At 37.9% G+C, this 12968-nt stretch overlaps 1 non-coding gene across 1 annotated transcript; it reads left to right on the top strand.

Moving 5' to 3' along the window:
• The first annotated feature begins 11743 nt into the window (after positions 1–11743).
• LOC112583015 lies at positions 11744–11850 on the top strand. Its single transcript, XR_003107381.2, has one exon. It is a non-coding gene; the product is annotated as a U6 spliceosomal RNA (small nuclear RNA).
• Positions 11851–12968: the final 1118 nt, after the last annotated feature.

The following is a 12968-nucleotide window of genomic DNA, read 5'->3' as shown; positions in this document are numbered from 1 at the left end:
GACTCAAATTACTCCCACATATGCTGGGAAAGATTGAGGGCAAAAGAAGAAGGGGGCGGCAGAGGATGAAATAGACAGGTAATAGCGCTGATTCGAAGGACGTGAATTTGAGCAAACTCCAGGAGATAGTGGAGGACAGGGAAGCCTGCTGTGCTGCCGTTGGTGGGGTCGCGGAGAGTCAGCCAGGACTTAGCAACTGAACAGCAACAACAATAACAACAAAATACCTGTTTCAGTTTCTTTTTTCTCAAAAGAAATTGCACTCTTCTGATTTTGTAGCCCGTGCCTGTGGTTACAATCTCTACATCAAGATTTTTCATTACTTTCTTCCCGTTCCTTCTGAATCAATGATTCACTATGAAAACAAAATCAGACTATTAAAATATAGGTTGAAAGTGAAAGTGTTAGTCGCTTAGTCATGTCTGACTCTTTGCGACCCCATGGACTGTGGCCCACCAGGCTCCTCTGTCCATGGAATTCTCTAGGCAAGAATACTGGAGTGAGTGCCATTTCCTTTTCCAGGGGATCTTTCTGACCCAGGGATCAAAGCTGGGTCTCTGGCATTGCAGGCAGATTCTTTACCAGTTAAGTAATTTAATATATCTTTTACAAATTAACTATAAATGCAGCCTTCACATCGCCTACTGATATTCAAGTTTATCCACAAGTTGATAAACTGTGAAGTTTTCATTGTGTGCTGTGTGAAGGGTGGAAGACTGTACCTCCCCCAGATATACCATTTTGACATAAGGATTATTTTGAGCCAAAGGCCCTTGAAAAATGGCAAAAGCAAGAAGAGTGTTCTGACCTCTTCTTTGTCTTTCTGAAAGCAGAAGATAAAACTCACATGGGAAAGATACCCTCCTTGTATCAAGAGGAAAGACACATTCTTAGTAATGGAGATGGGAGTTGAAGTGGAGAGAAATCTGTACAAACAGATCTTATCAAAATAACTTTTATCTTCCATTGGTTTTTCCATATTTTTTACTTTTCTACAATATTATTTCCTTGTTCATCCTAGTATCAAAGCATATAGATCTGGCATCTCTCAGGTCTGTGATTTCTGTCTGGTACTTTAAAAATTTTCTATCTCTTTGTTGAAATGTTCACTTTATTTTCCTGACCTTTTGCTATTATTCAGTCACTAAGTCATGTCCGACTCTTTGTGACCCCATGGACTGCAGCACACCAGGCTTCCCTGTCCTCCTCTGTCTCCCAGAGTTTGGTCAAGTTCATGTCCATTGAGTCGGTGATGCCATCCAACCATCTCATCCTCTGTTGCCTCCTTCTCCTCTTGCCCTCAATCTTTCCCAGCATCAAGGTCTATTCCAATGAGTTGGCTCTAGCATCAGGGTGCAAAGGATTGGGGCTTCAGCCTTAGCACCAGTCCTTCCAATGAATATTCAGGGTTGATTTCCTTTAGGATTGACTGGTTTGATCTCCTTGCTGTCTAAGAGACTCTCAAGGATTTTCTCCAGTATCACACTTCAAAAGCATCAGTTCTTTGGTGCTCACTCTTCTTTATGGTCCAATTCTCACATCTGTACATGACTACTGGAAAAACCATAGCTTTGACCATATGGACCTTTGTTGGCAAAGTGATGTCTCTGCTTTTTAATATGCTGTCTATGTTTGTCATAGCTTACCTTCCAAGGAAAATACATCTTTTTGATTTTTAATTCTAATTTTTAAAGAAATTCTAAAATTTTTAATTTTAATTTTGTCATTGCAGTTGCCATCCACATTGATTTTGGAGCCCAAGAAAATGAAATCTACCACTGTTTCCACTTTTTTCCCATCTCTTTGCCATGAACTGATGGGACCAGATGCCATGATCCTCATTTTCTGAAAGTTGAGTTTTAAGTCAGCTTTTTCACTCTTCTCTTTCATCCTTCTCAAAAGGCTCTTTAGTTCCTCTTCATTTTCTGCTATTAGAGTGGTATCATCTGCATACTTGAGGTTGTTGATATTTCTCCTGGCTATCTTGATTCCAGCTTGTGATTCATCTCTTAACCTTGGATGAGAGAATGTAGCAGGTTAATCACTTATCTCCTTTCCATTTAAAGCAAGGAGTTTTACCTTGCTCTCTTTATTTGGAGCATTTGCTTCTGTTTCTCCATTTTCCTTTATTCTCTGTGTTGATTTCTGCAGAGGTATGGATAAAAGAGCCATATCTCCCAGTCTTGACAGAGTGGTCTCATAGAGAAGAGAAACCTTATCACTGAGCCCATCACAACCTCTTGGTCACCTCTCAAACCTTTGTGATTATCTAAGCTTCCTTCTTTGTTCTTAGTATCTCTGAGTATATGAAGGTGTGTCATGGCCTTTCAGCAACCCAATGGGGAGAACCTCAGTTAACACTTATGTGTAGACTGATTAGAAGCTGGACATTTAGGCAGCATTTTTAAGGTTTGCAAGTCAACCCCTTTCAGGGAAAAACTTGGAGATGGCTGTTGGTGGGGATTTTTCCTCATTCATCTCTTCTGGAATCACTCAACTAGTTCCTGAATTTCTTTCAGAGGAAATTTATCCATGTGCAGCTATCTATTCAGTTTGCCCGCGGGAAGATATGAGTTCAGGAGCCTCCTATATATCTTAGTAAAACTAAGCAAAACAAAAATAAATTAACTGAACAACTCCATTAAAAAAAAAAAAAAAACTTTTGTAAAGATGTGTAACTTGATTTTCACACAAAGCAGACAACTGATACTTTTTTTGCCTTTTGTGTAAAATGCAAACAACATCGTTGTTCAATATCCGACTCTTTTCAACCCCATGGACTACAGCACACCAGGCTTCCCTGTCCTTCACTATTTCCTGGATTTTGCTTGAACAACATTAATGTCGGGAAAAAAAACCCATCCAAATAAAAAACAATCATTTGCAAATGGTTTTCATAAAAATGCAATCTTTTAAGTGCACATAAACTTCAATTTTGATACTGATACCAAACTAAAACATAATACAGGGAATATTAGCTGATATTGTGTGCTATAAACATAAGAATTTTGTAGTTTTGATGGGTCATTTATCTTACTTTTCTCCCTAGGTAACTAAGGTTAATGGTAAAAATCTAACCTTGTCCCTTTCAGTGTTGTTGTGATCAAGTAAGGAAATTCATAAAGATTATGTAACTCTGTATGACTATGTTCTTGTTGTTGCTAATATCACCACCATCATCCAAGTATGAAGTTAAGTACTAATTATTCCTAGTAGCTGGAAAGGAAATATATTCACTTTTTGAATAGATATCAAGATACAAATGGCAATAATCAATCCTGTTCACCAGATTGGGCAGTTCTTAAAGTGAAATTGTTCCAGAGACAATGCAGAATTTAAAATATTGGTGCTCAGCAGTGCACTTTGGATTTAAGATGATTAACTGTTTTGCTATATTAAACTTTTATACTCTTCCTTATTTCTCTCTTTACCATCTGGCTCCTAAGCTCCTGTCTTATAATTTTTTGGTGGTGTTGTTTTGTTTTTGATAACTCTAGATGCAGGTCAAATTGGCACTTGCCATGGATGCTTGCCGTCTACCTCTACAAGGATTAAATCATGTGCTGCTGCAGCTGCTGACCTTCAACACTCCTTGAAGGCGTTCAGGGTGAAGAGCAGAAATGAGGCACTCTGTGCTCAGGGAAAACTGGCAGGACAGGTCTTCAGATAGATATTCTAGGGAGCTGATTTATGAGCCCAATTCTTATATCATCTCATATCTAGAAAAGCACTAAAATCCTTCATGGTGATGATTGTTTCTCCTGACTAGCAGAAGCTTCATGATTCCAGCAAAAACCTTATACAAAAAAATCTGCACTTGATGCATGTACTCCCCCTTCACCAAAATCACATGTATACTGACCATCCCCCTAACTCTTTGGAGCAGTTTCTCAGAGCTACCTAGGGTGCTGTCTCCCTGGTTCCAGTCCCCATTTTGCCCCAAACAGAACTTAACTTGCAATTCTCACATTGTGAATATTTTTAGTTGACAAAAGTAGGTGCAATAACGCAAACACCATTTAGATGAAGTTATGGGGAATCTTGGTGATTTTAAGCTATTTGATAGATTTGAGTTAAACTAATTCTATGATTCACAGTGTGCCTTTCTAAAGGGAGTGAATTTCAGAAATACCATATATATTCTTTTCGGCAAAATTCTAAATTAACCATCTAGGAAAAAAAGACCTTATTAAGCCACGTAGTGGAAGTGAAAGTGTTACTCATTCAGTTGTGTCCAACTCTTTGCACTCCCATGGACTGTAGCCTACCAAGCTCCTCTGTCCAGGGAATTCTCCAGGCATGAATACTGGAGTGGGTAGCCATTCCCTTTTCCAGGAGATCTTCCTGACCCAGGGATTGAACCCAGATCTCCTGCATCCAGTGCAGATACTGTACTATCTGAGCCACCCAGGAAGCCCTATTCATCCATAGTTATAGATTATTATTACTTTATTTGCTATTGTGGTTCAATCTTCAAAAGGAAATAATACATGACTACATTTAATGTTAACCTTGGCACCTGATAAAAATGTGACCCAAAGCTTCTGGATAAATGTTGCTTTTTAACAGACAGGCATAATTAAAAAAAAAAAAAAAAAAGCTCCATTAACCTGATGAAGGGATTGATTCTCCCAAACAACTTCCAAACTGAATACCTAGCTTGGATTTAATATCCCCTTTTCCCCAAAAATAATGTATTCAGTTATAGTTTTCCTCCATAATGAAAATCTTAATGAATAGTTGAGCATTGATCTTCATGATCTAAGACCTAACAGATCAATCTTGCCCAATGTCTGCGAACATATGCAAGGCTGTTTTTGTTTCATAAATAATTATAACACTATATACTTTCAATTGTATTTTAATTCATTTGTGGCATATAAATTTCATAATCATGTTAGTCATTCAGTCATGTCTGACTCTGCAACTGCATGGACTGTATCCTGCCAGACTCCCCTGTCCAAAGAATTCTTCAGGCAAGGATACTGGAATGAGTAGCTATTCCCTTCTCCAGAGGATCTTCATGATCCGAGGATCGAACGCAGGTGTCCCAAACTGCGGGCAAATTCTTTACCATCTGAGCCCTTGGGAAACTCAATTGTCAATTCCTCCTTCAAGCCTTAATTGAACCAGTGACCTAAAGATCACTTAATCATGAGAGATTCTTAATCATAAGTGATATAAAATCATATTCCTGGATGAGAAAATTTTCTGTCTCTTGCTAATGCCTTGACAGATTCCCACATTTCCCCAAATGCTAAAATACCTACCTGATACTGGTTTTGAGTGATATGATAGTAATAGAGCATTATTCCTGACTGTAATTCATTTTGCTTGCATATCAATCTTGCTGTATTTGAATGCATACAAGGAATACTAATCACTGTACTGTATGTCTTTAATCTCTGTCATAAAGAAGTAACTTTATTTGCATATGTAAATTTTTCAATAATATTTGCATAAAGGGAAAGTCAGATACTTTGATTACTAGTAAACTTTTTATAGTTTATAAGGTTCTATACTTAAGTTTCCCCCTTAATTACTTTTTTTTTTTGCCTAGTTGAGTTTTTCTCTCATTTTTATGCCTCCCATTCTGGAGGGTATACTGGTAATACCTACGATTCGAGAAGACAAAATGGTGAGAGAGCCTCAATCAAAATTTGACAATCAATGGATTAACAAACTTTTAATTTAGGAATATATTCCAAAAATTCTCAATCCATACAGGTCAAAACTGAGTTATTTACCTCTTTAACCCTAGTATTTTTCTCCTGTCCATTCTTAGATGATAAATAATAAATGATCAAAGATCTACTGTTTATCATACAGTATACAAAAATTTTCAAATCTTGTTTAATGAAGAGTTGAAACAAAGTTTTAAAAAAGAAGCTACAAAACAAGTTACATCTTTAGAAAAATTTTGGGTGAGCAATGCTCCTTTGTGTTCTGTCCCCGCTTTCTTCAATTCTCCCACAATTAATCTGAAAAGTGTGAAAATCTGCAATCACTGCCTGTCTATGAAAAATGTCACGAAACTTCTGTGTTCTAAGGCATGAAACAGCCTAAACCAGATAAATGTGGCTGAGTTTTATTACGGTTTTCAACTATAGTTATCAATCTCTCCCACAGTGACATTTTTTGAATATCATACTGCTGGCAATCCACCTGCTACTTTCTTTATTTTTCTCCTGATCACACTAAATCTCTGCAGATCAATATCCTGTCTTTTCATCTATCAATCTAGCCAATAAAGTTATATAATCATTAACGTTCTCCTTTCTGCATTTTGGTGACTATTTTTTATCAGCTTTTCTTCATAGTTAACAATTTTGTTTAAATGTTACAAACTAATTTTCAGTTTAATAGGCTGTAAGCTACAATAGGGCTTCCTTGGTGGCTCAGATGGTAAAGAATCTGCCAGGATACCTGGATTTGATCCCTGGGTCAGGAAGATCCTCTGGAAAAGGAATTGTCTACCCACTCCAGTTTTCTTGCCTGGAGAACCCCATGGACAGGGGAGCCAGGTGGGCTACAGTCCATGGGGTGGCAAACAATCATGCCCGATGGCAGCAACTTAGCACGCACGCAGGCTACAATAAGATATAGAAGAATTGAAGGAACTAAATGGGTCACCCGGCCTGCAAATACATTTAACCTATGGAATTTACTACTTTTTATTTTCTACAATAACTTGGATTCACCTCCCTTTACCATTTGTCATCTGCCATATGTCTGTAGACACATTTCTGACTTGTGCAAGTTTTGGGGATTCTACCATGCTATTTTATGTCACAGGAAACCATCATCACCACAGTGCTGCTCTAAAGTACCAACATTACTATTTATTTGTGAAATGTTTTGAGTTCTCTTATCAGCCTGAGAACTCGGACATGATTATCCCCATTTTGCACGTGAACGAACGAAGAATTAAGAAGGTTAAATAGCTTCCCAAGGTAAGATACTTGCTAAGCCAGAACCTGTAGCAAACCAACCATATTCCAAATTTCAAGCCCTGTACAGTTTTCTCTTTTCTCAGTTAAGGTGCTTTTCAGGCCTGCCTTAAATGGAATAGGATGATAATAATAACATGTACATATCTTCTTATTTGGTACTGTTAACCCTGTTAAGTTAGTCTCTTTTTACATCTCATAGTATTTGTGTTTGGAAAGTTTGAATGAATGGACCAAGGCCATAAAGTTGGTTTATGGTATAAACCAGAATTCAGGTTCTCTGAGCAGAAATCCAGCATGTGTTCCATAGTTATTGTGTGACTTATCACTATTTCAATGTCCTATATTTGACTTGGCACACATTTTCAAAGCATGAGTCTCACAAAGAGTTTATCACAGTCAGATATGAGGGGAAAGAATTGAGTTTGCTATTCTGAATTTCAGGACAATTATTCTTCCAAAATATATTTGAAAGGGGAAAAAAATCAATACTAGGGAATATATGTTACTATTCAGTTAGATACATTTCAAAATTCTTAGTTTTCCAGGCTTTAGTTCTCCAAAATAAAAAACTGAAGATGCTCACGGGACTTCCCTGGTTGCCTAGTGGTTAAGACTTTGCCTTCTAATGCAGAAAGTGTGGGTTTGATCCTTGGTTGGGGAGCTCAGATTCCACATGCCTTGCAACCAAAAATCAAAAACATAAAACAGAAGCAATATTGTAACAAACTCAATAAAATCTTTAAAAATGATCCCTATCAAAAAAGAAGTCTTATAAAAATTTTTAAATGATCATAAAATTTATTGCCCAAACCAGAACATTTTTGAAAGTAAAATGAGGCAGAACAAACTGGGATACATTCACCCCAATTGTAAGGGGGCATTGACAACATTCTTCTTTGTTTGTATGCTTCCTAGAAATAATTATCTACCTTTAGGTCCTTATGTGCCTATCTGTCTGTAAAGACTCATCATGTTATTTGGGATTGGTTCTGTTATATTTTCTGCTTTCCATTTTGTTTTCCTCTGAGATGAAATTATGTAAATCCAACTTTCCTGAATAGAATAGGGTGGGATAACTTGGGAGGAATGAGAAGCAACTTGTCCTGAATTTTGAACAAGTATATTTAAAAATAGTTTATATTTACATCAGAGAGTTTGGCTTGAAATGAATGTTGTACTTTAAAGGAATGAAAAATATCTGATTCTCTTACACAGTGATTCCTTGAAAGATCGTATAGAAATAGCCTATAATTACCCATGCATCCTGCTTTCATTTAGCATAGAAAAACACATAGGGAATAGAACACACTCCTTGGAAGATCAAGTCCATTGCTTTCTGTCTCTCTCATAAACACTGGAAAGTGTGCGAGTAAAAATCTGATTTAAAAACAAATTAATTTTACTAAACACGACATAGCACATATGCTGAAGTGTGACATAATGTCAGATGTTCTTAATGGGAAGGATTAATTTAATTTCTTGTGTTCTATTACTAAGGAAGAAAAATACACAGCTAAGCAAAAATGCATACCACTCTGTTCACCCATGCCCTAGGCATCTGTCATGATTGCCTATCAATGCAGTGAATTCATGCTTTCAACAAATATATTTTGAGCACCTGCTGTGTGCCCGTAGTACAAGCTTACATTGCAAAGCTGACAGTACAGACTTTATATGAGAATCAACCAAAAAGTAAACACCAAATTGCGGAAACTGCTATCTCAGGGAGATAATGGAGAACAAACAGGTGGCATTGACTTTAACCATGTGATTGGGAAAAGGTGACAGAATATAAAAATTCAGAGGGAGAAATCAGATATCAGTATGAATAGCGATTTTAATCCAGACTGAGCTTAGAGACCACTAAGACAATCACTTTTTACACCACACGTATAATGTCTCAATATAAATATGTCAACACTTTTGTTTTCATCTATAACAATTTTTTTTTACAATATTCTAGGCAAGTGTCAGTTATGCAACATGAACAAATTCTAGGAACCTTCTGGGTAACAAAGTGCCTATAGTTAACAATTCAGCACTGTACACTTAAAAATTTGTTAAAACGGTAGATATCATATTAAGTATTCCTAACATACACACACACACACACACACACACACACACACACACACACACAAAGGGTCTGGGGGAAACTTTTACAGGTAACAGGTACGTTTATCACCTTGGTTGTTGTGATAGCTTCACAGATGAATGCATATCTCCAAATTTATTAAACAGTATGCATTAAATATGTCCAGATTTTTTTGTGTATCAATTATACCTAAATAAAGCTGTTAAAAAAAAAAATCCCAGGCCATCGGAAAAGAGACCTGAAATATCTAATGTCCAAAAATACTGATAGCACTCTGCCAACTCTTGCTCCTAAACAAGTGCAATACTTTTCTACTCTTTCTGTGCATATGATGCTGCACTGCACCTGTGAAGATTCAACCCTGGGCAGAGGGTTTTAACTGTAATTCTCAGGCAAGGAAAAGGCCTGGGGAGGGGTATAACATGTTAGTAGCAGGGTATACCTCTCTTTTATTTGGACTGTCTAAATGAGTTTGAAGAATATTTTTTGTTGAGATTTTAGATGTTTCTATGGAATGCAAAATACTGTTAGAATTCATAGTCTTCCCTACTAATCGCCTTAGGAAATCCATGGTGTAGAGTTCATAAACGAAAACATCAAATTGGTGGTGGGGTATATATATATATGCATGTGTCTGTGCTAAGTCACTTCAGTCGTGTCAGACTCTTTGCAACACTATGGACTGTAGCTGGCCAGCTTCCTCTGTCCATGGGATTTCTCAGCAAGAATACTGGAGTAGGTTGTCATTTAATCCTCCTCCTCCTGACCCAGGGATCTAACCCACATCTCTTAGGTACTCTGCATTGGCAAGCAGATTTTTTGCTACTAGCGCCCCTGGGAAGCCTGGGGTGTATGTATAAAATATATAATATATAAATATATATGTATATATATATAATATAGTCATTCATTAATGCCATCTGATAGTTACTTTTACTCTAAGCTAAATTATTTGAGACTCTAATTTTATTTTTTAATTAGTCATTATTTTATTAAAAAAATGTGTCTGCAGTCTTTGGGAGCAGGTTTAAGGTGCCTGCGGATTCTAATTCTGTTGTTTTGAGTACTAGGGGTGGGTTCCCCAAGTTCTATGATAATGAGGGTGAATGGGACGAAGAGTGAGTGTGCTCAAGATGTCTCAGTGGGCTGAATTATGTCCCCCTAAATTCATATACTGAACTCTGAAGGCCCAAGGTGATGGAATTTGGAGTCAGGGCCTCTGGGAGGTAATTAGGATAAGAAGAGGTTATGGAGGTAGAGTTCTGGTCCAGTGGGATTAGTGCTTCTATGAGAACAGAAGTCAGAGAGTTTGCTTGCTCAAGAAGAGCAAGAAGTGTTCAAGAAGTGCATTTGAATCCAGGGACAGTCACAAGTCCATAGTGAAGAGGTATTCCTCTGCCAGCTAGGAAAAGAACTGTCACCCAAAACAGACCATGCTGTTTTGATTTTGAACGTCTAACCTCCAGAACTATGGGAAATACATTCCTATTGTTTAAGCAAACCATCTACATATTTTGTCAAGCAACCCTAGCAGATACCATGGCTCTCAAGGTTCATAGCCCTGAGCTGCCTGAGCAGGTGGCAGAATGTGCATCTTCAGGCAAAGCCTTTGGAAAGCTTATTTAAAAATCACCTGGGACACCTGCGAAAATGCAGATGCCTGGGCCTGACTCGCTTTATTCAGTCAGAATCCCTGGAGATGGGAGTTTCAGAATTTACTGCTGTATCATCCACTGCTGCCCCTGAGGAGCTTGATTGTAAGAATAGGAGGGCCGGGACAAACTCTGGTTTGTTCAGTGCTGTGCACCAAGCGCCTAGCAAGAGACAGGCTATGAAAGGGTGCTTACAAAATATTTATTAAATCTGGACCACTAGTAAATTCTATGACAAGAAGGTGAAATGAGATTATGATGGTGAAAGACTCCAGGGACCCATTCTAACCACCAAAGTGCATTTGGAGAGGGATGATAAGCCAGTCCATTATCAAAGGCCTTCTAATATCTATCATTAAAGCTTTAAGTACATTATGTCTAACTTTCACAAAAACCCTGCCTAACAATCAGTATTAGGCCCAAGAAATATCTAATAACCTGCCCATTGTTACCTAGGTAAAGACTAAAGGCAAAAATGTTTAATTAGAGATATTTTTACTGTCCCATTTTGCCTCAAAAAACCTTCTGGACTACCATAAGCATTGAGCAGATACACAGGAAAAATCTTAAAGACTAAACTCCATACAGAATGCCTCCCCCAAACTTATTGTGAATTGTATATAATGAATACATTAATAACAAATAAAATTTCCTCCTAACACTGATTATTTAGCCTGGAAACTTTAAGAAGATTTCAAATGTCACTCTGAGTTGAAACAGATCAAGAACCTCCCACCTACCCTGTAGGGCTTTCTAGGGTTTTGAAGACAAATATTTAAATTAATCATGTTTAGATCACAATACATTTTTAAAAATTTGCTTGCTTTTTCTTTCATTTTGCGTATATATAATGGGGCTACATAAGTGGCAGAAGAAGGCAATAGCTACCTAGAGATAATTAGATAAATACTCAGTCACTCTAATATAAATTCCAGCATGCCTGCATGTTGCTTCAGTCATGTCTGACTCTTTGCAGCCTCATGGACTGCAGCCCATCAGACTTCTCTGTCCATGGGATTCTCCAGGCAAGAATACCAGAGTGGGTGCTTGCTTCATCAGCACATATACTAAAACTGGAATGATACAGAGATTACTAGCATGGCCCCTGCTCAAGGACAACATGCACATCTATGAAGCGGTCCATATCTTTATGGAATCTAGAAGGATGGTACCAATGATCCTACATGCAGGGCAGCAAAGGAGATACAGACGTAAAGAAGAGACTTTTGGACTCAGTGGGAGAAGGAGAGCATGGGAAGATTTGGGAGAATAGCACTGAAACATATACATTACTATATGTAAAATGGATGACCAGTGCGAGTTCAATGCACGAAGCAGGACACCCAAAGCCAGTGCTCTGGGACAACCTAGAGAGATAGGACATGGAGAGACGTAGGAGGGGGTTCAGGACGGGGGGACATGTATACTTCTGGCTGATTCATGTTGATGTATGGCAAGAAACATTACAATACTGTAAAGTAGTTATCCTTCAATTAAAAATAAAATACTGGAGTGGGTAGCAATTCCCTTCTCCAGGGGATCTTCCCAACCCAGGGATCGAACTTGGGTCTCTTGCATTGCAGGCAGATTCTTTACCATCTGAGCCACCAGGAAAGCCAAATTCTACCCCACCCCACTCTAATTCTCTCTGGTACAATTAACCATATTCACCTGCATGTGAATGCAGGACTTCCCTGGTGGCTCAGACGGTAAAGTGTCTGCCTACAATGCAGGAGGTCTGGGTTCAATCCCTGGGTCAGGAAGATCTTCTGGAGAAGGAAATGGCAACCCACTCCAGTATTCTTGCCTGGAAAATCTCATGGATGGAGGAGCCTGGTGGGCTACAGTCCATGGGGTTGCAAAGAGTCAGACATGACTGAGAGACTTCACTCACTTCACTCACTTGCTTGTGAAATATATTGGTTCAAACATTGAAAGAAATGTAGTTTATTCATTTTATAAGGAAGGGATGTTTTTATTTTTATTTTTCAATTTTGTGGTGGAAGAAAATAGATGTTGATGGAATACACCATCTAGTCTGGAGACATTGGTGCATGTTTGTGGGACACAGAAATCATCTTATTTATTTTATACACAGTAGTTCATACTTAAACCATTCCACCACTTGCCTCTGGGAAAACCAATAAATATTCCATAAACCAGCTCTATTATTTCGTCACCATGCCTTTTCCTCTTCTATTTATCCTCTGAGTCCAGAGTTTTGAAGTAAAATAATGAAAAATTGTTTCCGAGAGCAAAGAGATATAC

Source organism: Bubalus bubalis, chromosome 2 (assembly GCF_019923935.1).
Source record: "Bubalus bubalis isolate 160015118507 breed Murrah chromosome 2, NDDB_SH_1, whole genome shotgun sequence".
NCBI lineage: Eukaryota > Metazoa > Chordata > Mammalia > Artiodactyla > Bovidae > Bubalus > Bubalus bubalis.
The sequence above is the reverse complement of the archived record's forward strand: the minus strand, read 5'-3'. Positions and strand labels throughout refer to the sequence as shown.